This window comes from Triticum urartu, chromosome 6A (genome assembly GCF_056163025.1).
Source record: "Triticum urartu cultivar PI428250 chromosome 6A, HENAU_Tu73, whole genome shotgun sequence".
Classification (NCBI taxonomy): Eukaryota; Viridiplantae; Streptophyta; class Magnoliopsida; order Poales; family Poaceae; genus Triticum; species Triticum urartu.
In genome coordinates this window covers 36,443,555-36,471,520 of record NC_141878.1, presented here as the reverse complement: position 1 = coordinate 36,471,520, position 27,966 = coordinate 36,443,555, and the positions used below count along the sequence as shown (strand labels likewise).

General features: G+C 43.2%; 1 pseudogene; it reads right to left on the bottom strand.

Annotated features, from left to right (window-relative positions):
• Positions 1-17,763: 17,763 nt before the first annotated feature.
• LOC147963599 (alpha/beta-gliadin pseudogene) lies at positions 17,764-18,864 on the bottom strand (annotated as a pseudogene).
• Positions 18,865-27,966: the final 9,102 nt, after the last annotated feature.

The window sequence follows — 27,966 nt, the reverse complement described above, 5'->3', positions numbered from 1 at the left end:
TAACACCAAATATGGCATGTTCAACTAGTTCTATTAATTCAACTAGTTCTATTAATTCAACTAGTTCTTACTAAATATAAACTTAGTATAAAAAGAAAAAAACTAGTTCTTTCTAAAAATGAAGTAGTTCAACTAGTTATTAATTTACTTACTATACTAGTTCTACTAAAACTTAACTAGTTCAACTAAAACTAAACTAGTTCTATTAATTCAACTAGTTCTTACTAAATATAAACTTACTATAAATATAAAGAAACTAGCACATCTACTACTACTAATTAACATCTAACTACTACATCTACTACTAATTAACATGTACTACTGCTAATTATACAACTAGTTTACCATCACTACTAGTAATTAATATCCACTACTTCTAAAAATCATTATCTATGAACCCTAAATTAACATCTACTACTACTACTAAAATCATCTACTAACTAAGCAAAGAGAGAGGGGGTTGGGGAGGGGTGGGGGCTTACAGACGGAGAGACGGTGGCAGGGAGGTGCTCGGCAACGGAGGGGCGGCGAGGGCGGGCTCGGGATCGGGATGGCGGCGGTCCTGGGCGGCGGGCTCGGCGGGCTCGGTCGAGGGCGGCGGCAGTGAGGTCGAGGGCGGCGATAGTGTGGTCGAGAGCGGCGGCGGTGAGGTTGAGGGCGGGCGGCGGCGGCGGCGGTGAGGGCGCAGGCACGCTCGGGCTCGGGCGGCGGCGAGAGGGAGTAGGAGAACAGGCCGGTGGGGGGGAAAGGAGGACTTAGCAAACTTTTGATGCGGGGGGTGGTTAACTTGAACTAGCAGTAGCGCACGTACAGAAAACGCGCTATAGCTAACTTATCTACAGCGCGTTTTGGGAAAAACCGCTACTGCTAATGGAAGCAGTTATTTCTTTTGTTTAGTAAAAACAGCAAAAATATACATTGGTCATCATTGATCTTTTTGTGTATAATCTAAATAGTCAACATGAATCCTCACTGTACCTGTATAGGTACAGGCGAGGATTCATATTGCAACCACAAATCATACACATATAGTTCAATGAAGACCAAGTGGTCGAGATAGGTTGAGAAGCAACATATTTAAGGTGGTAAACACCTTGTTCGCTTAACAGTATGGGACTAAACTTAATTAGTTGCGGTCATACTTACCAGCAGCGAGTTTTGAGCAAAACCGCTGCTACTAAGTTCTTTAGCAGTAGCGCGTCCACGGGAAGGGCGCTACTACTATATCTAGCCTGGAGGCAACACCGTGGCAATTATAGTACTAGCGCTCTTTTCACCTAGAGCGCTACTGCTACCAAGTCATTAGCAGCGCTCTTTTCTAAAGCTCGTTGCTGCTAATTAGCAGTAGCATCTGTTTTTAGACCGCGCTGCTGCTAAGATTCTGTGTATAAGGTTTTCCCTATTAGTGATAGAGCAATAGCAACACTTGTAATGTGCACGACATGAGAACATAACTGTTTATTCAATTGAAACTGAAATCAACATAGAGCAGGTTACAACAGCAAACCAGTTAAAGAAACAGATTTAAAACATACCTATTGCGCCATTGGAGTTTCAATTCCATCCTTAAAATTTGAAAATAGTTGGTATGAGTAAATACAGTAATGCAAGAGCAAAAGAGTATGAACCATAGCTACAGAACTTGACCTGAGAACAAATCTTCTTCTCCTTTAAGCGTTGAGTTGGGATTCGGAGTGGTGGTCCTCGTGCTTTGGGCACTGCAGTTCCCTTACTAACTGCTCGTGTTTAGGTGCTCTGTGGTGGAGACGGTGCTGTGTCAATTGGAACTGGGTTACTATCTGCCGGGGTTGGGTTAGAAGGGGTGTAGCTGGTTCTCTATCCAGCTGGGTAGGGGTACAATCTGCTAGAGTTTGGGTTATGTGTGGTGGATCTGGTCCTTGGGCAAGTACAACCGTGGTTCTATCTGCATCAACTGGTAGCACTATCTTTTCTGAAGACCGTGTTGTTACTCCCTTAGATACTGCCATCACGCTCTCCAATTCAAATGGCTGATAAACAAGAAAAGTAATTGAAAGTATAGACATTGTATGATAGACAGGTGCAGTGGATAGTGGGTAATAAAAGAGGGCATGAAATAATTCATATTTATGTTGTCTAACCAATTTCACATATATGATGGCTGACTAAACAGGATAGCATGACACAATTTCACATTATGATGGCTAACTAAAAAAGATGGAAAGACATAGTTGAAAATATGAGACTATGTAAACAGGATGACATGACATAACTATATAATGTGTTTATTAAATAGGTTGGCATGCCATAATTCACATACATTCACAGATAGAATGCCATAATTCAAAATATGATGACTGTAAACACTAAACAGGATGAGATGATATAACTATATGATCTCTTTATCAAATGGGTTGCCATGCCATAATTCAGATAGATGATGTGTATGTACTATGTAAACATGATGGCATGATATAATTCAAATATAAGATTTATATAGTAAGCAAGTAAGCAGATGGCAATCCATATATGATGTAAAAACTAAGCAATGCAAGACAACATGCATGACATGGGTAATATAACCCTGCCAAGTTTGAGCATAGACCTCAGGGGGGAAATAGGACTGGTCATTTGTCTCTGAATCCTCCTATGAGGAGCTCTCTGTAACCAGCAAGATGCCTGCTTCAGCAGGTAGCATTGTCTGCTCTGAATACCTTGTTTTCACTCCAGATACTTCCATCACCGCTTCAAATGGCTGATGCATAAAAGAGTAGTTGAATATACAAAAGTTGTCGACAAATGGAACACATAATACAAAAAAATGATAGCATGATATAATTCACATACATGATTATTGGCTAAACAGCATGGCATTGCATAATTCACATATATAATGCCTTTGCAACAAGATAGCATTGTATAATTCACATATATAATGTCTTGCAACAAGATGGCAATGCATAATTCACATATATGGTAATTATACACTGAACATGTGGCATTCACACAAAGCATGTCTAAACTAATCAAATGTCACAGCCCTAGAATTTGCTTGTAGCTATTTACCTGAGTGAGCATCATGCATCATGTCTAAATTCCTGAAAGTTGAATTGAGGTTAGTTGAAACCCTCATAAATCACTTCAAAAATAATCAACATTAAAATCTTTTCAAAGAAGTCCAAGAAAATGTTCCTATTAGTCTCTGAAAATATTGGCAAGAGGTAAAACCTAAAACAATATTTTTGGAATCTCAGAGATATTTATTTTGGGCCTTTGGATTAATTCAATAACTATTTGCATTGGATATATATTCTTTATATAATTAATATATGTCCAATAATTCTGGAACATTTTATGTGGTTTGGGATATTTTAGTTCTAGTCACATATTTATTTTCAGGATTTTATAAAATGATTTAGTATTTAAACTAAATCAAAACAAAATAACGTAAATAGAAAACAGAAACAGAATTAGAAAGAGAGGAACCTACATGGCAAGCCCACCTGGCCTGTTACTGTAGTGGCCCAGCTCCTCCAGCCGGCCCAGCCCAGCTGGCCAGTGCCAATCGTCTTCAACCTCTGCCAGTAGGCAGAGGCGAAGGCGGGCACGGCGCGCGCTGAGGCCGCCACCTCCTCCCTGCCTGCCTCGTTCCCCTGAGGCTCTCTTCCAGCGCCACGGAGACGGCCACGCACCCCCAGGCCCTCTCACTCCTCCCCCCCGTGCTCATCCCCTCCCCTGTCTCTCTCCCTCGCACCACCGAACGCGGCAGCCGCCGCCGACGAGAACCTCCACGGCCACAGCTACCCCCTCGCCCCTCGGTTGTGCCCACGAGTTCCGCGACGTCGTCCTCGACCCCCTCACCGAACCACGCCCCGCCGGAAGCCCTGCAGCGTCGCCTTCGAGCTCTTCTTCAACCTCGGTCCGCCGAGATCACCGGCGACCGTGCGCCCGCTCCGTTGCTTCCCCGAGCTCCCCAAGACCACTGCTGCACTCCCCGTGAGCATTTCCTTCGATCCCCACTTTCCCCTTGCTCGTTTGCGCCGTGTAGTCGCCACCCCATTCGAGCCCGAGAGCATCTCGCCGCCGGCCATGGCGTAGCCGTGGCCACAGCCGCGCAAGCTCGCAACCGAGCACTCCACCACACTCACTGCGTCCCCAGGAGCCCGCAGCACCCCTCCGCACCTCCTGCTGTGCCTCCTAGCGACGACCCCGAGCTCGCCCGAGCTCCGGCTGCCGCCTTGGAGCTCGCCGTCGTCGCCTCCGGCCATCCCACAGTCTCTTGCGTGCTCCATTGGATGCGCGGGAGCCCGGGCTTCGCACCGGTGGTCTCGGCCGCTAATTTGGTCGCCGGAGGGCAAAATCCGATCCCCTCCGCCATCTCGGCCTCGCCGGCGACTCAACGCCGGCAGGGTTTGACCCCTGTTTGACTGGATTTGACTTCCGTGAGTCAGTGACATGTGGGGCCAGCCCCTGACTAACCCTAGATTATGTTTTTTTGTTAGCACTAATTAACACTGTTAATTAGTTAGGACGCTGACATGCGGGTCCCACTGGTCAGGTTTGACCTGGCCAGCCACAGTTGACCTGCTGACGTCACTCTTACGTCATGCTGACGCAGTAAAACCTTTTCTGGATTTTAAATAAATCTAAATGATTTATTTATTCCAAAAAATGCCCAAAACTTCTAAAAATCATAGAAATTCAACCATAACTCCAAATAAAATAAATTATATATGTAAAATTATCAGAAAAATTCAAGGAATCCATCTGTACCCTTTTCATGCATGTTTGAACAATGTTTGTCCCCTGTTTTGGACAAAACAAATACAGGGCATTTAAATAAACATATATGGAGTTGGAATTTGAATCTTGTATTCAAACCAACTTCATTTAAATCATAACTAGATGCATTAGCTCAAATGACAGCATATTGCCATGTCATGATCATGCATCATATTGTCGCATATGCATTGATTGTGTTCTTCTCTTTTGCCGGTGATTGTCCCCTCTCGGTAGACGCTGCTCCGACGCTGTGATCGTTGACACTGATGAAGACTCAATGTTATCTTCAAAAGTGCCAGGCAAGCACAACTCCCTTGTTCATTCCGATACAAGCCCACTCTCTCGCTCCTGCTCCCTTTTACTGCATTAGGACAACAACGATCATCTGTTACTTGTTGCGGTAGTTGAACCCCTTTCCTTTGCATGACCTGTCATTGCCACAATAAATAGATGAAACCCACTAGCATGAGTAGGAGTTGTTTGAGCCCTGATGTGCCTACTCATTCATGCTTGTTTGTCATGCCTGCTATTGCATAGAGTTGTGTAGGGTCTGATTCATCGGGAATGAATTGGAATGGTGATGAACATGTCCTACTGTGTGTGAGCTAAGTGTGTGAACACGATTAGGTAAAGGTAGCGGTGAGAGGCCATGTAGGGGTACATGGTGGGTTGTCTCATTGAAACCGTTCTTAGGAACTGAGTTCTGTGTCTGTGATCCATGAACATCTACTACCACTCATTGGGATCCTTAATTGACCCTCTCGGCTTCTTAATCACCCTAGTACTCTGTCCAGGAGTTGCAACTAGTTTCTGGTGTTTGTAGGTTATGTGTTGGCGGCCGTGCGTAGCGCTGACCCTAGGGGTGGGCTATGATGCGGTAGATACACCATGGCCGGGCATGCCAGGCGCCCGTTTGGTGTCTCGGAACCCTGTACACATCGTACGGGGCCGTATGTAAAAACCTCGGCCGGACTCCCTGCGGATGGAACCTGGATAGGCGATAAACCTGGACTAGAGACTTGAGTGTTTAGGTAGGCCGTGGCCGACACCCTCGTTGGGCTTCCGCTTGAAGGTTGCCGAGTACATGTCGTGTAAATGACGGTAAGTGGTGGGAGCGTGTGTGAATAAGTACACCCCTGCAGGGTTATCATTATCTATTCGAATAGCCGGATTCCTCGGATATGGAAACTTGGACCCCTTGCATAGTTCATAGACAAGTGAAAGTGGATACTCTAAAACTCGCAAGATAAGTGTGAGTGCTATGGATGGCCTTCTCGTAGGGAGACAGGAGCGGATCCATAGTGGTGTATTGAATGGTGAATTTGTGGACTCATGTGCGCCACCTCAAAAGAGTTGCTTGCAGTCGTAGTTCAGGTTAGCCACTGAGTCAAAGCTGGCTTGCTGCAGTTAAACTCCACCACCCCCCTCCCTTGTTGATACCGATGCATATGTAGCTAGTTCTGATGTAAGTCTTGCTGGGTACATTTGTACTCACGTTTGCCTATTTTATGTTTTGCAGAGAGACGTCAGTCTCGCTAGTAGTTCCGCGTGGACTTTGACGTTTAGCTTGATACCTCAGCTACGATCTTCTGCCCTTGGCAGGATCTGGTAGATAGTCAGGCTTCTCAGCCTTCTTCATTTGTAGTTGTCTGTACTCAGACAAGTTAAGCTTCCGCATGTGCTTGTTGCTTGTATGCTCTGTATGTTGGGTCATAAGACCCATGTTTGTAATATCTCGCTCCTCGGAGCCTAATGAATAAATACTTGAGTTGTAGAGTTATGTTATGATGCCATGTTGTATTTACACATATCGAGCATATTGTGTGTATGATTGAAATGTTGGTATGTGTGGGATCCGACAATCTAGTGGTTTATCCTTGGCAGCCTCTCTTATGGGGAAATGTAGTCTAGTGCTTCCATGAGCCATAGTAGTCCGCTACAGCCCGGTTCACCGGAGTCCTGCTAGCCCAACACTACTGCTCAGGACACTTGACTGGCGAGCATGTGTTTCACTTCGTTCCTGTGTCTGTCCCTTCGGGGAAATGTCACGCGGTGACATACGGAGTCCTGCCTAGCCAGCTACAGCCCGGGTTCCCGGAGTCCTGTTAGCCCAGTGGTACAGCCCGGATTCACACGCTGCTGACCGACATGCTCGATGTGATTCATGTATGCCTATCTCCATAGGTCTGTGCCGCTTTGGGTTCACAACTAGCCATGTAGGCCGGGGTTCTCTGTCATATGGATGCTAGCAACACTATCATATACGTGAGCCAAAAGGCGCAAACGGTCCCGGGCCATAGTAAGGCGACACCCGTGGGAATACCGTGCGTGAGGCCACAAAGTGATATGAGGTGTTACTGGCTAGATCGATGTGACTTGGAATCGGGGTCCTGACAGCGTTGGTATCAGAGCCTGACTGCCTGTAGGATTACCAAGCTAACTGGTCGAAGTTGAGTCTAGAAATGCTTTAGTTATGTACGGGAATTGATTGTGGAAGGGAACGTAAGGCTCTTTTTACTCCTTATATCTTATGCCCTTCTGATCTGAGTCATCCTCTTCTCTTCTACGGGGATTAAGAACTAGGCTTCTCATCTTTCTATCAGGATCACGTGTTACTAATTCGTAGACTCGTAGGATTGTTGGTCTCAAGCCTCAGTTCAGTTCCTACTACTTCCATATGTTCATAATTGGTCTCAGAACCTTGATATTGTGGTGTTGAGTGGTTATGCCACCATTTTTGCAGGTTGTCTCAAATCTTTTGAGCAATTACAGCCGTTATGCTGTCCGAGTCATCCCAGGTTTCTAAATAGTCTGATGCATTTGCAAATCCCTTCCTTCTGTTCCTGATGTCCATTTGGGCCAGATTAATCACACTAATCGGTGACTTGAGGTACTTTGTTGCCTCGACATATATGTTGGAGCTATTACTATGACCCTAGGTGTTTTAGGGAGTCACCTAGTGATCTAGCCATGTTTTGTATCCCCAGTGTCTGATTCTGGCCATTATTCTCAAAAGCATCCCGTGATGCCATGTAGTGGTAGGTATTCTATTCATGGGTTCTTGAACCCGAGATTCACCCTACTTACCTCATGTTGATAGTGTTGCTAGTTCCTTTAGGATATTAGTAACCTTTGCGATAGTCCTCGAGGTCTGTGGTATTTCCTTCTTCCAAATACTATGAACCACCTATGGCAGGAGTTCTTTTGAAGCAAAAGGTCACGACAGAGTGCTCCTGATGAGTTCTCCATTCTATGTTGTGACTCTGCCAACCCTAACTTTCTGCATGGGTTATCCGGAAGAAATATGGTGAACTCGTTTGACATACTAATCTATGCATCCACAACTCCGAAAGTTATATGTACCTTTGAGTTGTCCCCCTTCCATTATATTCCGATCTTCGGCTATCAATTGAAAGTGAGGAGTATGTATGCATTCGTGTTCATCGATGCCTAGTGTTCTTGTGGTTCGTCAAGCCGTTCTATTTCAGAATGACTAGGAGAAACAAACTCCAGTACCTCATCCATGTCTAGTATTGGATCAAAGCAGTTGTATTCCGCAGATCAAAATGCCAATCCAGCTTTTGCTCTGTTCTACCGTGGAGTATTACCCCCCTTTATGTCAGGATTGTCATGAGAATTGCACCCTCTCTCATGAATTCTTGACGCAGTGATACTTATTAGCATCATTTTCATTCCTCGGTCTCGTGTTCTCGCAACCGGAATGCCGGCAAGTGAACCATGATGTGTGAAATCAATACTCCAAGCAACTAGTTGCTAGGTAGCTAATGGACAATAATTTCTTTCTTAGCGTGTTGCACTACAAGAAATATGTCAACTTATGACCACCACTATTGGTCACTGAATGGTCACAAATTTCCATTTATGACCTTTTTGTGACCAAAAACATAAGGTCAAAAGCTGGACGTCGTAAACTGACTATAGCGACCTTTCTTCTGGAATGGTCGCAAACGTTTATGACCAAAATATGTCCACTGTGGCGTTTTGGTCACTAGCGACCTCCGCAGACCACGTAGGCATCCAGTGTGGCAATCTGACATGGCACAAGATTCAGCCCGGTCCAATTCGGTTTTCTACATGGGCCTAGCCCAACAATTCGGCCTTTTTAATATTTATTTTTTCTGTTAATTTTCGCTAGCTACATGGGCCTAGCCCAACAATTTAGCATTTTTATTTTCTGGGCCGTGGCCTTTTTGCAAACCATTTCATTAAGCCTATTTTTCTGTTTTTTCTAAAATACACAATGTTCTGATCCACTATAGTTTGGGCCATAGCCTTTTTAGAGCCCAAATATTATTTTGTCAAGTAGAACATTTGGTCTTTTTCATTCACAGATTTCAATTTACACATTTGAACAACAAAATAATAAATCTCTCAATTAACTGATTAAATCCAGAAATCATCCAGTCAAATACTCACAAGAGCACATACACGTTTGCACGTCCAACAAGTGCACATACAATCAAAAACAGATACACAAGCACCAAAACTTGGTGGCAACATCAACTAAAACTATGGCACGCATCTCCGAGCTTCTTCTGATCTTCTATCATAGCAGCAGCAGCCTCGACGACATTAGATCCTGATCCAGATAAGCTATTAGTGAAATACACTGGAAGTAAATAATATTCTTTCAAGAGGCTAAAATTTATACATACATGCCCAAATGCCCCAATTTAGTAAACAGTAAGCATGGCATAACAAAACTTCCAACAACTTGAATGCAACAGATTAACCTGATGTTGTTCTACAATAGTAATCTATACATCCTGCATGGTACATTGGTACAAAGTTTAGGTAATGAAATGAACATCACTATAACACTAACCTAAAAAAATTCCTATTCTACTACCATGACCATCCATTCAACTAACAATACTCTTAAGTGCACAGAGACTAACATCACAAGGCAGGAGACAATTATGACAATTTTGGCAAGTTAGAGAAATCGTTTAATCAGTTTTGGTATACTTAGGTTATGAGCCAAAATAGATCGAGCAAAAAAAGCAGTAACTGGTGATGCATGAGCAAGAATATGGTACAAAATTGAGCATATTAACGTTAAGATTTGGGCCTTCCAACTTTACTGGTCATACATACATATTGAGAATTGAGCATGAATCATTGGTCTTAGTTGTATATGAGACTAGTTGGGCTCTGTATTCTAAGCTCCAAGCAGGTTACAGAAGAAATTGAAGATGAACAGTATATAACAGACTAAAAAATCAAATAGAAACCCAAAAATTAAATACGAGTATAACATGAAGGATTACAACAGGTTCAATTCAATCAATTTCTAAAGCATTGAATCAGTAGCATAAGCATGCAACAACAAATGGTTTCTAGGGTGCAGGACAGAAACTTTGGCTGTAGTGTGAGACTTTACATTTTTAGCTGGAACGTCAAATGGTTCGGATTCATTTTGCACTGTCTTTCTATGAAAATTGCTTATTTTTCCTAATTTTGGCAGAATTTTTCAAGTATCATAAGTATGGTGAATGTTCAGATTATTACAGATTGTTCTGTTTTAGACAGATTCTGTTTTTGATGCATAGTTTGCTCGTTTTGATGAAACTATCAATTCCTATCAGTGGATTAAGCCATGGAAAAGCTATATTACAGTAGAAACAGTGCAAAAACCAAATATGAATTGGTTTGCAACTGTACTTAGAGTAGTGATTTTCTTTATTATACTAACGGATCTTATCGAGTTTTCTGTTGAAGTTTTGTGTGGATGAAGTGTTCGATGATCGAGAAGGTCTCGATGTGAGAAGAAGGAAGAGAGGCAAGATCTCAAGCTTGGGGATGCCCAAGGCACCCCAAGTAAATATTCAAGGAGACTCAAGCGTCTATGTTTGGGGATGCCCCGGAAGGCATCCCCTCTTTCTTCAACAAGTATCGGTATGTTTTCGGATCCGTTTCGTTCATGCGATATGTGCAATCTTGGAGCATCTTTTGCATTTAGTTTTCATTTTTCTTTTATGCACCATGCTGGTATGAGGTAGTCCTTGGTTGATTTATAGAATTCTCTTTGCACTTCACTTATATCTTTTGAGTATGGCTTTATAGAATGCTTCATGTGCTTCGCTTATATCATTTGAAGTTTGGATTGCATGTTTCTCTTTACATAGAAAACCGCCATTTGTAGAATGCTCTTTTGCTTCACTTATATTTGTTAGAGCATGGGCATATCTTTTGTGGAAAGAACTGAACTCTCTTGCTTCACTTATATCTATTTAGAGAGATGACAGGAATTGGTCATTCCCATGGTTAGTCATAAAATCCTACAGAAAACTTGTAGATCACTGAATATGATATGTTTGATTCCTTGCAATAGTTTTGCGATATAAAGATGGTGATATTAGAGTCATGCTAGTGGGTAGTTGTGGATTGTAGAAATACTTGTGTTGAGGTTTGTGATTCCCGTAGCATGCACGTATGGTGAACCGTTATGTAACAAAGTTGGAGCATGAGGTATTTATTGATTGTCTTCCTTATGAGTGGCGGTCGGGGACGAGAGATGGTATTTTCCTACCAATCTATCCCCCTAGGAGCATGCGCATAGTACTTTGTTTCGATGACTAATAGTTTTTTGCAATAAGTATGTGAGTTCTTTATTACTAATGTTGAGTCCATGGATTATACGCACTCTCAGCCTTCCATCATTGCTAGCCTCTTCGGTACCATGCATTGCCCTTTCTCACCTCGAGAGTTGGTGGAAACTTCGCCAGTGCATCCAAACCCCGTGATACGATACGCTCTATCACACATAAGCCTCATTATATCTTCCTCAAAACAGCCACCATACCTACCTATCATGGCATTTCCATAGCCATTCCGAGATATATTGCCATGCAACTTCCATCATCATCATATACATGACTTGAGCTTTTATTTTCATATTTCTTTGCATGATCGTAAGATAGCTAGCATGATGTTTTCATGGCTTGTCCGTTTTTTGATGTCATTGCTGCGCTAGATCATTGCACATCCCGGTACACCATCGGAGGCATTCATATTAGAGTCATATCTTTGTTCTAGTATCGAGTTGTAATATTGAGTTGTAAGTAAATAAAAGTGTGATGATCATCATTATTAGAGCATTGCCCCAGTGAGGAAAGGATGATGGAGACTATGTTTCCCCCACAAGTCGGGATGAGACTTCAGACGAAAAAAAAGAAGAGAGAAAGGCCAAAAAAAGAGAAGGCCCCCCAAAAAAAAGAAAAAAAAGAGAAAAAATGAGAGAAAAAGAGAGAAGGGGAAATGTTACTATCCTTTTTCCCCTTCATATAGAGAGTCTCCTGAGTTATCACTTTCATATACTAGTGGGAATTTTCATTATAGAACTTGGCTTGTATATTCCAACGATGGGCTTCCTCAAATGCCCTAGGTCTTCATGAGCAAGCAAGTTGGATGCACACCCACTTAGTCTCAGTTTGAGCTTTCATATACTTATAGCTCTAGTGCATCCGTTGCATGGCAATCCCTACTCCTCACATTGACATCAATTGATGGGCATCTCCATAGCCCGTTGATTAGCCGCGTCGATGTGAGACTTTCTCCTTTTTTTGTCTTCTCCACACAACCTCCACCATCATATTCTATTCCACCTATAGTGCTATGTCCATGGCTCACACTCATGTATTGAGTGAAAGTTGAAAAGGTTTGAGAACGTCAAAAGTATGAAACAATTGCTTGGCTTGTCATCGGGGTTGTGCATGATGTGAATATTTTGTGTGAAGAAGATGGAGCATAGCCAGACTACATGATTTTGTAGGGATAACTTTCTTTGGCCATGTTATTTTGAAAAGACATGATTGCTTTATTAGTAGCCTTCAAGTATTATTGTTTTTATGTCAAATGATAGACTATTGCTTTGAATCAATCTTATCTGCATATTCATGCCATGATTAGATATGTGATCAGGATTATGCTAGGTAGCATTCCACAACAAAAATTATCTTTTTATCATTTACCTACTCGAGGATGAGTTGGAATTAAGCTTGGGGATGTTGATACGTCTCCGTCGTATCTACAATTTTTTGATTGTTCCATGCTAATATTCTACAATTTTCATATACTTTTGGCAACTTTTTATACTATTTTTGGGACTAACATATTGATCCAGTGCCCAGTGCCAGTTCCTGTTTGTTGCATGTTTTTTGTTTCGCAGAAAATCCATTTCAAACGGAGTCCAAACGGGATAAAAACGGACGGAGATTTTTTTGGAATATATGTGATTTTTGTGAAGTGAAATCAACGCGAGACGATGCTCAAGGGGCCCACGAGGCAGGGGGCACGCCCCTGACCCTCGTGGCCACCCTGTAAGGTGGTTGATGCCCTTCTTTCGCAAAAGAAAAGCTAATATGCGGATAGAGATCGTGTAAAAATTTCAGCCCAATCGGAGTTACGCATCTTCGGGAATATAAGAAACGGTGAAAGGGTAGAATCTGACAACGCAGAAACAGAGAGAGACAGAGAGACAGCTCCAATTTCGGAGGGGCTCTCGCCCCTCCCACGCCATGGAGGCCATGGACTAGAGGGGAAACCCTTCTACCATCTAGGGAGGAGGTCAAGGAAGAAGAAGAAGAAGGAGGGGGGATTTCTCCCACTCGCTTCCGGTGGCACCGGAGTGCCACCGAGGGCCATCTTCATCACCGCAATCTTCACCAACAATTTCACCGCCATCACCACCAACTCTTCCCCCCTCTATGCAGCGGTGTAACCTCTCTCTTACCCGCTGTAATCTCTACTTAAACATGGTGCTCAACGCTATATATTATTTCCCAATGATGTATGGCTATCCTATGATGTTTGAGTAGATCCGTTTTGTCCTATGGGCTATTTGATGATAAAAATTGGTTTGAGTTGCATGTTTTATTATTGGTGTTGTCCTATGGTGCTCTCCATGTCGCGCAAGCGTGAGGGATCCCCCTATAGAGTGTTGCAATACGTTCATGATTCGCTTATAGTGGGTTGCGTGGGTGACTGAAACACAAACCCGAGTAAGGGGGTTGTTGCGTATGGGGTAAAGAGGACTGGATGCTTCAATGCTATGGTTGGGTTTTACCTCAATGATCTTTAGTAGTTGCGGATGCTTGCTAGAGTTCCAATAATAAGTGCATATGATCCAAGTAGAGAAAGTATGTTAGCTTATGCCTCTCCCTCATATATTATTGCAATAGTGATTACCGGTCTAGTTATCGATTGCCTAGGGACAAATAACTTTCTCATAACAACAAGATCTTTACTAAACCTAACTTAGTTGTGTCTTTATCTAAACAGCCCCTACTTTTTATTTACTTGCTCTTTATTATCTTGCAACCCTATCCAACAACACCTACAAAGTACTTCTAGTTTCATACTTGTTCTAGGTAAAGCGAACGTCAAGCGCGCGTAGAGTTGTATCGGTGGTCGATAGAACTTGAGGGAATATTTGTTTTGCCTTTAGCTCCTCGTTGGGTTCAACACTCTTACTTATCGAAAACTGTTGCGATCCCCTATACTTGTGGGTTATCAGCCGTCCTCATCATCCTCTACCCCCGATACTCCCACGCTCTTTACTTGGACTTGTCGAAGAACATTAACAAAAAGGATTACACCCACATCAAGCCTGTTCTCGATAGTGCTATGTTTTACAATGGTGCACGGGGTGGAGAGGTCAAGGTCAAGAAGAAAAGGGACGGCAGGCCCGCCTTCGGCCTTAAGACCGACTTCTGCTGCATCCAGCAACCGAGTGATTCTCTTAATGGTGGATTCTATGTCCTACACCACATGATGGAGTACAGACGGGATCACCAGAACCTTTGCATGACACCTAGATTCGGCCATGCCCATATTCTGCAATGGGCAAAGAACTTAGGAGATATCGAGGATCATCGACATGAAGATGAGTTCTATCACTTCCAGTGCGAACTTGCCCAAATCATCATGAAGGAGGTCGTCGAAAAAACAGGGATGTTCTATGAAGAAGGATAAATGTCGAGGGAAGACGTCCGGACACGCGTAGCCGCTTAGCGTCTCGACCTGAAGCCTTTCACTAAGCTCGGGGACTATCTCCTTGACTTGGATCGATGGCATGACATGTTGGAGTGATTGTCGACATATGACAATGTATCCGTTTCGTTCATACTTTCTATATGACGTAACTTTGGGTTATGCAAGACGAAACATTATTTGTGATGTAATTAAACCGTCCTCCTCAACTAGCGAAGATCACTCTAGTTAGGGCATTTTGGGTATGATGAACTTTGTTATTTATGCTTATGATATGTTGCTTCTATTTTTGCAAGTCTGTCTCTTTTTGTTGCTTAACTATATATGTTGCATATCATCGAGTCATGTGACGATGCAGGTGCATAGATCATCGATGGCGAAGAAGTGCTACGCCCGGAGTATACGACGAGTGGCCGGAGTGTCAGGCCCAGGTGTATCGGTTTCCGGTTTTCGACTGTCAACCAGTAGTTAGTTTAGGTTCACGCTAAAGCGAGAGAGGGATACAAACTTATGTACTGCATAGTTCCGCTCTCACTCATAGTGATAGCTCTTCTCGCGTATATCATTGTTTAGATGGATGATGATGTAGTTGCAAGTAATCGAGACTTGTATTTCTATTTTCGAGATGATGACAAGAGACCACTTTGTGATGGATGATGATTATGATGATGACATGATTTGATGAGACTATTTGTATGTATATGCTATGATTACATTTGTATGTGTATGATATGCTAAATATTATTGTATAAAGCCTGTTCAAATACAAAAGAAATATGCAGAAAAAATAGAAACTAATAAAACTAGCAGTAGCGAGGGGAATAAAGTTAGTAGTAGCGGTCCCTTACCAGTAGCACTTCGTGCTGAAAAGCGCTGCAGATATTAGCAGCATCGCTTTGCACTAAAGCTCGCTACTGCTAGCCATGTACAGCAGTAGCGTTGGATGACACGCGTTACTGCTACATGTTAGCTGTAGCACCTTATTAGTAGTGCGGTATCCCGCGCTAGTGATAGGCAAAATACCCACGCTACTGTTAGGGTTTTCCCAAGTAGTGATATGTCATAGACTCGAAGTTAATAGATTTTAATTAAATCAGTTTAATTAACAGGGGACGCACATGTCATACACCAATGTTAATTTAAGAGTTTTAATTTATTAAATGGTTAATTAGGGGATGTGGGTCCCAGTGTCAGTGGGTTACTTGGGGTTCATTAGCCGGGGGGTTAGGCAATTTAGGCTGGCGGTTAAACGTGAGCACTGGCAGAGCCAACCGGGAGCTTCGGCGCTGGCGGAGCAGCGAGAAGAGGTGGCGGCCGCATCGCAGTAGTAACATAGCAGTAGAGCGGTGGCGAGTCGCGGCGGCGAGCAGCGGGACAGGGGCAGCTGGCACCCCCGAAAGAGGGCGCGGGGAGCATCGGGACCGCGGCGAGCGCGGGAAGGCAAGGCGAAAAAGGGGATCACGGCGCGGGCGCGGCTAGGGTCGTGCACAAAGCGGGGGCTGGCGCCGTAGTGGGCGTGCGTGCGTCGAGGGGCACGGCAGGCGGCGCGGTGAACTCGGTTGGAAGAGGGGGAAACAGGGGGCGTCTCATAGGGTTGCCGAGAAGGGGGTCGGCCTGGCTTGAGGACGCGAGTCTGGGAGGGATACGAGGAGGCGAGGCAAGGTCCGGCGACGGCGAGGTCTTCAGGCGGTGGTGGTGGCGCACGGTGACGGCGCCGATGAAGGGGGGCATTGGGCTCATTGCTCATTCACGATCCTGATTGGGTCGGGGAAGAGGAGCGAGAGGGGAGGCGAGCCGGAGACGGGCGGCGGGGAGGAGGCCTGGCGACGCAGGCGGGTGATCCGGCAAAGGCGACGGGGTCGATGGGAGCGATCCCCTCGCCGATCCAGATGGGATCAAGAGGTGGGGAGGCTTGCGAGAGGGTGTGGGGGAAGTGGGGCGATCGGGCTAGGGTTCGATGGGGAGTGGGGGCGGGGGGTTAAGGGAGGCAGCGGGGCCGGCCTAGCTAGCCCAGTGGCCAGCTAGGCCGATGCCCAGCGAGGGGTTGCCCCCTTTTGCTTTTATTTGTTTTGTCTTTCCTTTTCTGTTTTATCCTATTTTTCAATTTACCCTAATTTTGTAAATTATATAATTAGCATCTCAATTAGTTCTACTAAATATACCACTGCCACCAAAAGTTTGGTACCCAATTAATTTAGTTAGAACATTTTTACTATTTTAAAAGCATTTAAATAATAGTTTAAGCCACTATTTTTTATTTTAGAGTATTTAAACATTTTAATAAAGTGTGGTTTCTCCACCATAATTACTTATGCATTATTTGTTACCTCTTAAAGATTTTAGTTTTAATGTTTGAAAACTTTTGATGTTTGCCTTTATTTTAAATTTGAATTTGAATGGGATTGAATCATTATGAGGTTAACAACAGTAATTGTGGTGACGTGACATCATCAGCAGGGAATTTCTATAGCATAACTAACCGGGCGTTACAAAAGCTAACCCTCAAACCGCTCGCAACCATCCGGACATGGTTTTCCATCCAATACGGTCCTATATTCCCCAGGCCGGTATGGATGTGCATGTTCCTGTAAACCAAAAAGAAACTATGGGGCTTTACGGGGGTCTGTACCACTGCCACGGTCGCTTCTTAATCCCTTGGCCCACCAGAAATACCTCTCCCGCGCTCGCACCCCTTCACATGAGAAGCAGTTAGTTGGCACTACTCCAGAGCACCAGTACCTCATTCTTGCCGATTTGGAGTAGCCACGGTGAATATACTGATGTTGAGGAGAAGTACCAGCCACAAAAATCAATGTAATTGATTGATGAATTGAATGCTTCTCTGGAAATAATTGATTAGGGGCAAGCCAAGGATGTGGATAGTCCTTAGTACTTTAATAATACTCAATTGGAAAGTCCAAGAAATACTTCAATTTAATTCAAATTTCAGACACATTTTGTTATCTTTAGATTAATGCAACATAAATATGTAGACAAGACCTGTGTTTGTCTTTTATTCCCAAGTTTGAACTAGTATAGTTCGGGTTCTTACATGATAGTGCATGCCACTTTATTTTTTCACCGCTACAACGACCAAACCATGGACTAAGAAAACGGTGTTTCATATATCTAGTACTAGAGTTATTTTCTTCTCAGTTAGTACCGAAGATGCCAAATGGCGCGATGGTGCAATATGGAGGGATGTAGACATTGCACATTGCAGGTAGTGTCTGTAGCGCTAGGTTCCTTATTTCCTCGAACTGGGGCAGTTGTTGAGGCAGGACAGAGCCCTGGGCCTGTGGGTTTTGCTGAGATGGCCGGAAGGAGCCCTGGCCTGATGGATATTGTTGCTGAAGCTGTTGGAAGGAGACCTGGCTCGATGGTTGTTGTTGTTGTTTTTGTTGTTGATGCAGAATAATAGCATGTACAACATTGTGGATGGCTTGGCACTGCGACTGCTCAGGGATCTGCCATAGGTGCTGACAACACAATCCTTGCAACAGCTGGTAAGTAGTTTGTTGCAAAACTTGTGATCTTCCATGCGCTATGTTGTGTTGCTGCAATACAACATCCATGCATGGAATCAGTTGTTGTTGCAAAATTTGTTGAAGGATTTGTTGTTGTTGTTGTTGTTGTTGTTGCTGCTGCTGCTGCGAAATTGGTTGTTGTGGTTGCGAATACTGTGGTTGCGGTTGTGGATATGGTTGTTGTGGTCGAAATGGTTGCGGCTGCGAATATGGTTGTTGCGGCTTCGGAAATGGTTGCAGCTGTAGATATGGTTGTTGTGATGGAAATGGTTGCGGCTGTGGAGATGGTTGTTGTGGTGGAAATGGTTGTTGCTGCCCTAGAAATTGTTGTTGTTGTACCAATGGAACTTGCTCTTGTGGCTGTTGCTGAGATGGATTTTGTGGCTGCAATTGTGGCACTGGAACTCTAACTGCAGTTGTGGCGGTGGTCACCACGACAGCAAGGAGGGCAAGGATGAGAAAGGTCTTCATGGTGGATTTGTATTGACCACAACTTGCTTGGCTTAAATGATGCGCTCTACTTATGAGAATGATGGATGAGGAAGGATGATCGTCATGCTACGGGGCAATTTATAGCTGCCATGGAATGATCTCATTCACAATTGGCATTTTCTTGTGTGGAAAGTGCTTGGATGCTTCTCAAAATCATAATTTGGTATGTTCTGTTTGGTGGCACTACTTACAAGTGTATTCTTGGACTGGTCATTAAAGTTCCTTGTTGTTGCACTATCATTCCACCACCAAAAAGGTGTGACAATACGCATGACTCATCTTATTCACTTTACAACTCAAACACTAATCTAGATTGCCTATTTTTCTGAAACTAGGTTTGTAATTTTCTGCAAATTGTTACGCATAAACTAGATAAGCATGGCTGTTACGGTACTTAGTTTGTAATCTTGTGTGGTCTCTTAAGATAGATAAGACTAGTAATGTAACTTGCTTTAGTAGGCCATGACTCATCAAATTCCTTTTACATGCCAAGTGTTGTAGTGTTCTAGAAGTTATTAGCAAGCATAAATTTTGTAATGTTCTACAAGTTGTTACGTGTAAACTAGATAAGCTTGACTTGCTCACAAACAAGATTATAATGACTAGTCATCTACCCATGCAACTACACGGCCTAGCTATTATATGGGTACATATTTATTAATAAAATTATATTTATATGTAAAATTCAAGCGCTTAAATTACAGATATCATACATCTGAACATATGCTAAGTTATTCAAACAATTATAGTACAATATAAACACATATATTATAAACTTCATTATATGGAAGAGTGCCTCTACTTTCCCATTTATGTTGCGCAAAGTATCATCACTGGTCTGAATGAAGCCTTCATGTCATAGTAGCAAGAATTTGACACCACCTACTAAGGGAGAAAGCGAGAATGAATTATTTCAATATATAGTTATATTACTTTGTTGTTGTGCGCGTATATGCACCACTACGACAATGCTGCTCAAACCATATATAATATATATTTCTCTTTTAGTACCTTAGTAAGTGCTCCTCACTTAACCAACAAACACAATGTTATACTTAATTGAGGCTTTATCTATCTAGCATCATATTAGATAATAAACTTTAAAATTAATGGATGCAGTTGTGAAACAATCCTATTCAAGAATCTGCCTTTACAGAATGATATTCCTTCAATTGATATTTATTAAGATGGTTATATTCATATTTTTTAGTTTTGTAGCCACGCTTCCTCTTTTTGCAAGGAGTAGGCACGTACGTTTTCTGGGAACCTGGACATTGGCATTTAGGACTCTTTTTTATGTGCATGTCTAATCTTTCATGGATGTGGGAGCTTAGGTCTTTTTTTGCATGTGCAAGTTTAATGAGTTTCATGTATGTGGTGAGAATTGATTTTTCTTTACGTGAGTTTTTTTTTGTACGCGTGAATTTCGTCCCTACGTACATGTTGTTTTCTTCTATAATAAGGCATAGTCTTCTAGCATATCTTAACCATTAAATTTAATATCGAAAGGCTATATTAATCTTAATGGCGTGGATTAACGTAAACGCTCGAAAGGTGCCTCCAATTAGTATATCTTTCCTTCTCTCCCGGGATTTGAAGGTCAAGGCAGCTGTTGGCTGTTGGCTCTGTTTATCCTACTGAACCCGACGCAACTTTTCACTGCCGGCCGATTCCAGAAGGATATGCTAGGGTGATGGTGGATGAAATAACGGAGGGATTTGAGGACCTCCAGCTTGACCACCCTACCGGTGAAGGGGAGACTAGGCTGGGGTCTGCTCTGAAGACTCCATGCCTATGGCGGAAGGAGCTCATCAACCTTCCGAACTGGACACCTCCGCCTCCTCCTCCTCCTTCGGCAAGTCAGGGCACTCCTCCTCCACCGCCTCCTCCTCCGGCGAGTCAGGGCACTCCGCCTCCTCCACCGCCTCCTCCTTTGACGAGTGACGATCAGGGCACTCGACCGGCTCCTTCTCCGCCTCGTCAGCAAGGGCGGAAGAGACCTGCCACCGCTCTGGCTGCTCCGGCGCGTCGTAGTCCTTCTCCTCCGCCTCGTAAGCAAGTAAAGAAGACAACCGCTCCATCTTCTCGGCCGGCGTCTAGAAGTACAGCCAGAGGTGGGAGGACATACAGATTCGGTCCTTCTCTGAAGACTCCAGAGAAGTTACCATACGAGAGGACCCCAGAGGAGAACGCCGAAATCGCACGAACCGAAGTAGATGACTGGTTTCAAGGGTTGAAAGAAAAGAGACATCCACTTCCGGAGGAGAAGGTAGATCCGGTGAAAGCGAAGCGCACTCTGGCTGCCCTGACAAAACCACCCAAGTCTCCGCCGAAAGGAAACTATGAGCGCATTATTGGAAAGGAATTTGCCTAAGCGGAGCGGTCGGGAAGTACTGTCAATGATCAAAGGCTGAAAGAACGACGAGCTGGGAAACAAATTGCCCAGCTCGGCGAACAAGCGAAGCAATCGTGCCCCCCGCTCAAGATGCCTAGCCACAACGTCGCTAATGATCCGAGGATGGTGCCCGGTTATAGCAATCTTCCAGATTACCTGCCCGACGATGTACATTATGAACCCATGGAGGTGCGGATACAAAGATACGAGTACGGGAAGCCTCTCGTCAAAGATGAAAGATCTCTATCAACGATGATGCGAAGATTGCATGATTGGTACTTGAAAATCTGCAGAGACTCTGGGGGAGGAGTACTTTGTATGTGAAAGTTAAAAAGGAGCATGACCTCGTTGGAATTAAACTGTTGCCTGTTCCATTTGAGGAGTTCTATCAGTTTTTCAATCAATTGGCCCTCGATAAAACAACGGTCGCCTGCTACTGTCTGTAAGTAGTACTACTTCTGTCATTAAGTCTCTCTATATAGCTCAGCTCTTTCATTGGATGTATTTATAATCATCCTCACTATATTATTGAGATTGAAGATCGCCGAATTGAAGAAAAGACAACTCGGTGATATTGGGTTCATTAACACATATCTCATAGATGCAACTCAGGTTAAATTTCATCCCGCAGCTACCGAGGCCAACTTGCTACGATCGTTGGTAATAAATGAAAACAAAGATATAATACTCTTTCCTTACAACTTCAAGTGAGTGTTACTATCTTGTGCGTATTCGGTTTTCCTTATATATTAGTCAAGGTTATAGTAATGTAATTGATGAGTTATGCATGCGTGTGCAGTTTCCACTATATTCTCCTAGAGATTAAGCTTGAGCAGTGACTAGTAACCGTCTTACACTCAAGACGAAAAGATCCCCAGGACTATGCAGACATGACTCAAATACTCGAGAAGTAAGTTAAATTGATCATTATCCACCATATCAGCAACTTTGTTCATTTCCTGATATATCAAGTAATTGTTTTCTTTGTCCGGCAGGGTTTGGAGAAAATTCAGCAGAAAAGCTCCGGGACTGCCGAAGGAGCTGCAATTTAGACACCCGAAAGTAAGTACTATAGTAGCATGTTCCGCGCATCTACTAGTCATTCAAGCACTAGTTTCATCGATACCATTTTGCATTCTTGCTTATCAGTTTGATTGACCTCTATTTCTTGTAAAGTGGTTGTGGCAGGAACAAGGGAATGATTTCTGTGGATACTATGTTTGCGAGTCCATCCGCCACACGACCTGTGAGCGGGGCTACACTGATGAACAATATGAAGTACGTAAATAACAACATTCACAATGTTATTTTATTACCATCATTTGTGTTGAGTTTCATTCATTCATATATATATGTATTGACCCCCTTCTTTAAATTAGATGTTTCGGAAGCGGGATGAACTCCTAGCACCATCTCGCATGCGAGCAATTCAAGAGGAACTGGCGGCATTATTTCTTGACCATGTGATCCCTGAAGACGGAGAATACTATGTGGACCCTGAGTCTGTATGATTATATTTGTAAGAGATAATTATTGTATATAAGTAGCCGGTAGTGTCGGATAGATATACGAGAATTTGTTGTTCGACCAATCTCTCTCTGTATGCATATATGTTCATGACGATCTTCTGTTTCCTTCGTTTGCTTACTAGCTAGCTAGCGTGTCTAGTCCTCTCTATACGTATGTATAGTACGTAGCGTCGACCAAGCACGGACATAAGAGAGGACACTTCTCTCTATTAATTTTAGCTAGCTAACACAATATATGAAACACCTAAATTAACCCCCCAAAACCCCCAAACCCCCCCACCCCCTTTCAAAAAAAAAACAAAAACCCCAACCACAGAAATTCTGACGCGTGGATGCCTATTGGTCCCGGTTGGTGCCACCAACCAGGACCAAAGGGTCTCCTGCCTGGGCTCCACGCACAGGCCACGTGGAGGCCCATCTGTCCCAGTTCTGGATTGAACCAGGACTAAAGGGACAGGGCATTAGTATCGACCCTTTAGTCCCGGTTCTAGAACCGGGACAAAAGGCCCTTACGAACCGGGACAACAGGCCCTTTTTCTACCAGTGTAATAAAGCATAGATTGACTTTATCAGGTTCACCGTCACAATACGCTTTCTTCTCAAGTCATAATACGCTTTTACAATTTGTATGGACAAAATCGTAATATAAACAAGGTGGTACTAATTTGAGGTCCGTAGGTCAATAATTTTACAAAAACAACCCTAACTTTTAAGGGAACCAACCCGCAATCCAGATAAAAGTCAACACAAAATGTATGACGGTACAAGCGACAGCCTAGATGTATGACCCACGATCCATCTCATCTTCCACCTCTAGCGCGCCGCACCCCTGCCACGCCGGAAAGAGATCCAGTGACTTGCCCACAGCAAGTCACGCCGTAACTGGCGGGCGGGTAGCCATTGGATGCAGTGGGGCGGTTCAGATTGAATACTATAGAGCGAAACACTGTGGATGGTACTGTAGGCCAGGGTACTGTGGATGGCCTACTGTACACGAGTCACTGTAGCTCGGGAGTGCTGTTCATACTAATCTGTCCGTTGATCCTTGATCAGACGGTGTGGAGAGGGGAGCCAGTCACCGTATTGTTCACAGGTGACTTGCTCACAGCAAGTCACCGGATCTCAATCCTGCCGCGCCGCCGTTCTTAGCCCCTAGCCCTAGCCCTACCCCAAGTCCACCCCACCCTCGCGGCCTTCCACCGCCGGCGAGACTCCACGTTGCGGCCTTTTCCGGCTCCCCCCGCCTCTGCTACCACGGCACCGCCGGGAATCTTACCCCACGCCGTGCGAGTTGTCATAGAGGCGGAGCTGATTCTCCACGGGTGTGAGGGCAGGGGTAAAGATGATGGTGCGGTTGGAGGCACTGGGACGGGATAGCGAGGTGAAGAAGATGGGGTAGAAAGCAGTTGCGGTGCGTGTGTTCCTCACCTCCATTGTTTTGTGACCAAGCCCACCTGAAATCTAGGTGGCAAATTATCCATGGTGAGATCGTCTGAACCCATCTACTTCTGGACAATTTTTTGTGTGAACCTGTCTATAGTTTATTCAACTGGTCTTGTAATCTCTTGTTTCTGAATAGTAGATTCTTTGGCTGGGACCATGCATGGAGAATGTGATCTCCTGATGCATCTATGAGCCATAGGTCTTCTGTTTTGCTTCTACAGTTATTAACGTGTAATTAATTTCATATTCTCTTTTCTGGCAAGCAGCTCATCGTATTTATAGATTATTAATTATGCATGAATCAAGTTATAGTTATTTTGCCTTTTGATATATGTTTCAAGACAAGTGGAGCTATCTTTACTAAGAAGAACAGTGCCTCTCACATCCATCATTGCCTGTATTTCGGATTTTTTTGTAGCCTTGATGTAAAGTTTTTGTTTGGTAGGCATACCACCTAATTTATAATGAAGTGCGTCCATCAAGGGAACTGTTTGATGTATATCAACCATGACAGAACCTATCTTAACACTGTCCTGTTTTCTGTGACTCTCTAAGGTTATGCAAATCTTCATGGCTATGATAGATTGTTCAAAGAACCATTTGAACCTTGGAAGGGATATGTTCTACGTATGTTCTTGCAGTCTGTGGATGGACTATTTTAAGACATGTTGTTTACATTCAGGTCATATACATTGTTTTAAGATAGATAACTTAAAAGATAGTTTGAACCTTGGAAGCGGTCTGTTCTTACAATTTTTAAGAAAAGAAGCAAAATGCTAGAACTAGATCAGGAAGTTTTCTGTCAACTGTGCCCCGGAGATATGGTCGAAGCACGCCCACCCCGTGTGCGTCTTTCACGACATGCTTTGGTCCCGGGTTTCTTACTATATCATAGCATGTTTGCCGGACACAAGCAGAGGCAGACATGGTGCGCTAGCTGATAGCACTTGCTAACTTAAGAAGTTAACACTACATACCTTTTCTCTAATTAAAAGAGAATTTCTTACCAACTATTGAGCCAATTTTAGATATATGTCTCTAAAGCCACTACTCAATTTTGTAGACTATACCTCCATAATTCTTCATCTGAGATACTAAAGTTTATTGATGATGTTTGTTTCAGGATATGCGGTACAAACCATCCTCTGTGAGAAATCCAACGGGTTCGATGTGGATTGAGGAAGAGCCGGAGCAGGTGGTGGGTTGAGGAAGGAGCTGGAGCAGAGGCGGCTTTGAGGCTGCCCCTACATGCGCTAAGAGGCAGGAGGAAAATATGAGGCGCCGGCGGTCCGGGCGCTGCAGTGTTTTCTCCGTCTCCCCTGGTAAGCCCTCGGCGGCACCTCCCATACTAGCTCCATCCGAATTCAGCAGCGTATAGTGACAACGGTAGCCATACGTCCTCCTTATCCATGACGCTCCAATTTGTTTGTTTGTTACAATCCACATCATACACGGTTCTGCATTGTGGTGCATGTGCCAAAGTTCAAATCTGCATAAGTTCGAAATTTGTGTTTTCACTTTTCAGTCACACAAGTCTGCTCCCCATTGTCGATAGCTTCAAACTGAATGTGGTGCAGGTGCGAGACCAGAAATTCAGAGCATGTGCAAGATGAAACATGGAGCATGATGCTTCATGAGCATAATTGTGAGGATTACAAACTTTCTTTGGGAAACCAATACAACAGTGATAAATACAATTTCACTTATAGCACCTGTTTTGAACTGTATTTTATATGCAATTTCTATATCATGCTGGAACACAAAATTTAAATAGAAAATAATAGCACTGGCCAGTGTATAATTTGCAAGTTCAGATATATATACATGCTTAACTAAAGTACGCACAGTGCTTACTGTGGGATCACACGACAAATATTCATGCTTAACTAAATGCATCTGCTCCATTTTGGCATCTGTGAATCTCTTTTGGGGACAGTTCTGTGTGGCCTTGGATCAATCCTTAACTGGTTGGTGTTATATACCCATTTTCTTCACACGACTCAATAGGTATTAGAGAGGAACATGTTACTTTGGTAACTTTTATCCTCATTTTACGCAGTTTAGCTCGTTGCAACTGTGGTTTTATGCTGTAGTTGATAAGATCCATTTACTTAGATGGCGGCAATCTCCTTCTATCCTTTTCATTGTACTATGTTTTTGAAGCTTTTATGTTTACTTGAAAAATAGAAACTAGCAAAATTTTCTTCGCCGCTGCTTGGTCAGGCAATGCCAGCTGCTCATTACTATGTGCGTTTCTCTTGCCATTTTATGGGGTGCAACCGGAAGTGGCAGAAGACTGTAGTTGTGTCATTGTCACATTTACTGATTTGATGTTTCTTTTCAAGATAATAGTATTTTTACCAATTTGGTCCCTGGATCATGAACAAAATTATTTCTCTATTCCTTCTAGATAATTTGCTTCAGTTCTACATGGTGAAACATGCATATTGTTTCCCGACATATTGGGCATCAGTCCGCCTCTCATGAGATCTTTGAATTTTCAACGCATATTGTGTTTGCTGAATTATTTCCGTCAGATAACTATGCGTGGATTCACAAATGCGTGCAATTGCTTTCAAATGGAGTTTAGTTCTTTACTAATTCTGTGCTATTCCACTTTCAAGTTTTTGGACCTAGAAGTGTAATACTAGCTAGGTTAGCTGCAGAAGCGGGATTTATATGGCCTGAGTTTTATTTCACAGTGTATAAACTGATTCAGAGTATTCTGACTCCTTGCGTTCTGAAACATTTTGCTGTATGGTTCTGTCTTGGAAGAATTGTAGCAATTTTTCTATGGAAGATAATATAAATGTGATTCTGAAACAACATGCAGCGTCCATAAGATTCTTATTTACCAACTTAAACATGGTCAGCAATAGCATAACTAAAGGTTCTGAACATATCATTATAAAACTGTTGGCTGGATTGTGTTTTGTATGGATTCTACAAGGGACATTTCTACGGAATTACAAGTTAGTTTTACATTTTTCTAGCCGAGCTCATTGTCTTTGGATTGACAATGCTCGGATGGATTTGGACACAACGACTACCGTCAGTGACGGTGAGAAGGAGGGTAAGGGGATGTTAACATGTTGGGGGGGGGGGGGGTCTTGAGCCATGCTTATTGTTGGTCTACATCTGTGTGATATGTTTTTTTCCCGTAGCAACGCACGGGCATTTTTTCTAGAAATAATAAAGCACGGATTGACTTTGTCGGGTTCACCGTTCCAATACGTTTATTTTCATGAAAATTTACGCTTTCTGTTTAAATATAAAAGATATATGCGAGGTGGTACTAATTGGTTAGTCCCTAATTTTTGTCCGTCTTCGACCGTCCGTCCATCCTATTTAGTCACGTACAGCTGGATCACCATATGTATGGGCCGTACATAGCTTATCTTGTGCATCCCCGCATGGGTCAAGGTGGGCCTGGTAGGATATTTTGGCAAAAAAATAAATTTACTTGCATCAGGAATTGATCTCACGATCTCTTAGACCACACCCTCCCACCTTCACTAGTTTTTTCCGTAGATTTTTTTTGTCCCCTTCCCCCACTTCATCGATTTATTTTCTTGTCACCTTCTCACACAATGAAAGAAATATGAACAGATCAGAACTTTTCATACTGGCGCAAGTTATTTAGTAATGAAGAATCAATCACGAACAATCTCTAAAGATCAAATCTAAATTAATTAACCTTATCTTAAATCACTCAATCACATTAATTAGAAACCAAATATTTGATTTTCAGAAAAATCTCTCAATCACATTAACCTTACCTTAACTCACGGATGGTAATCAATCT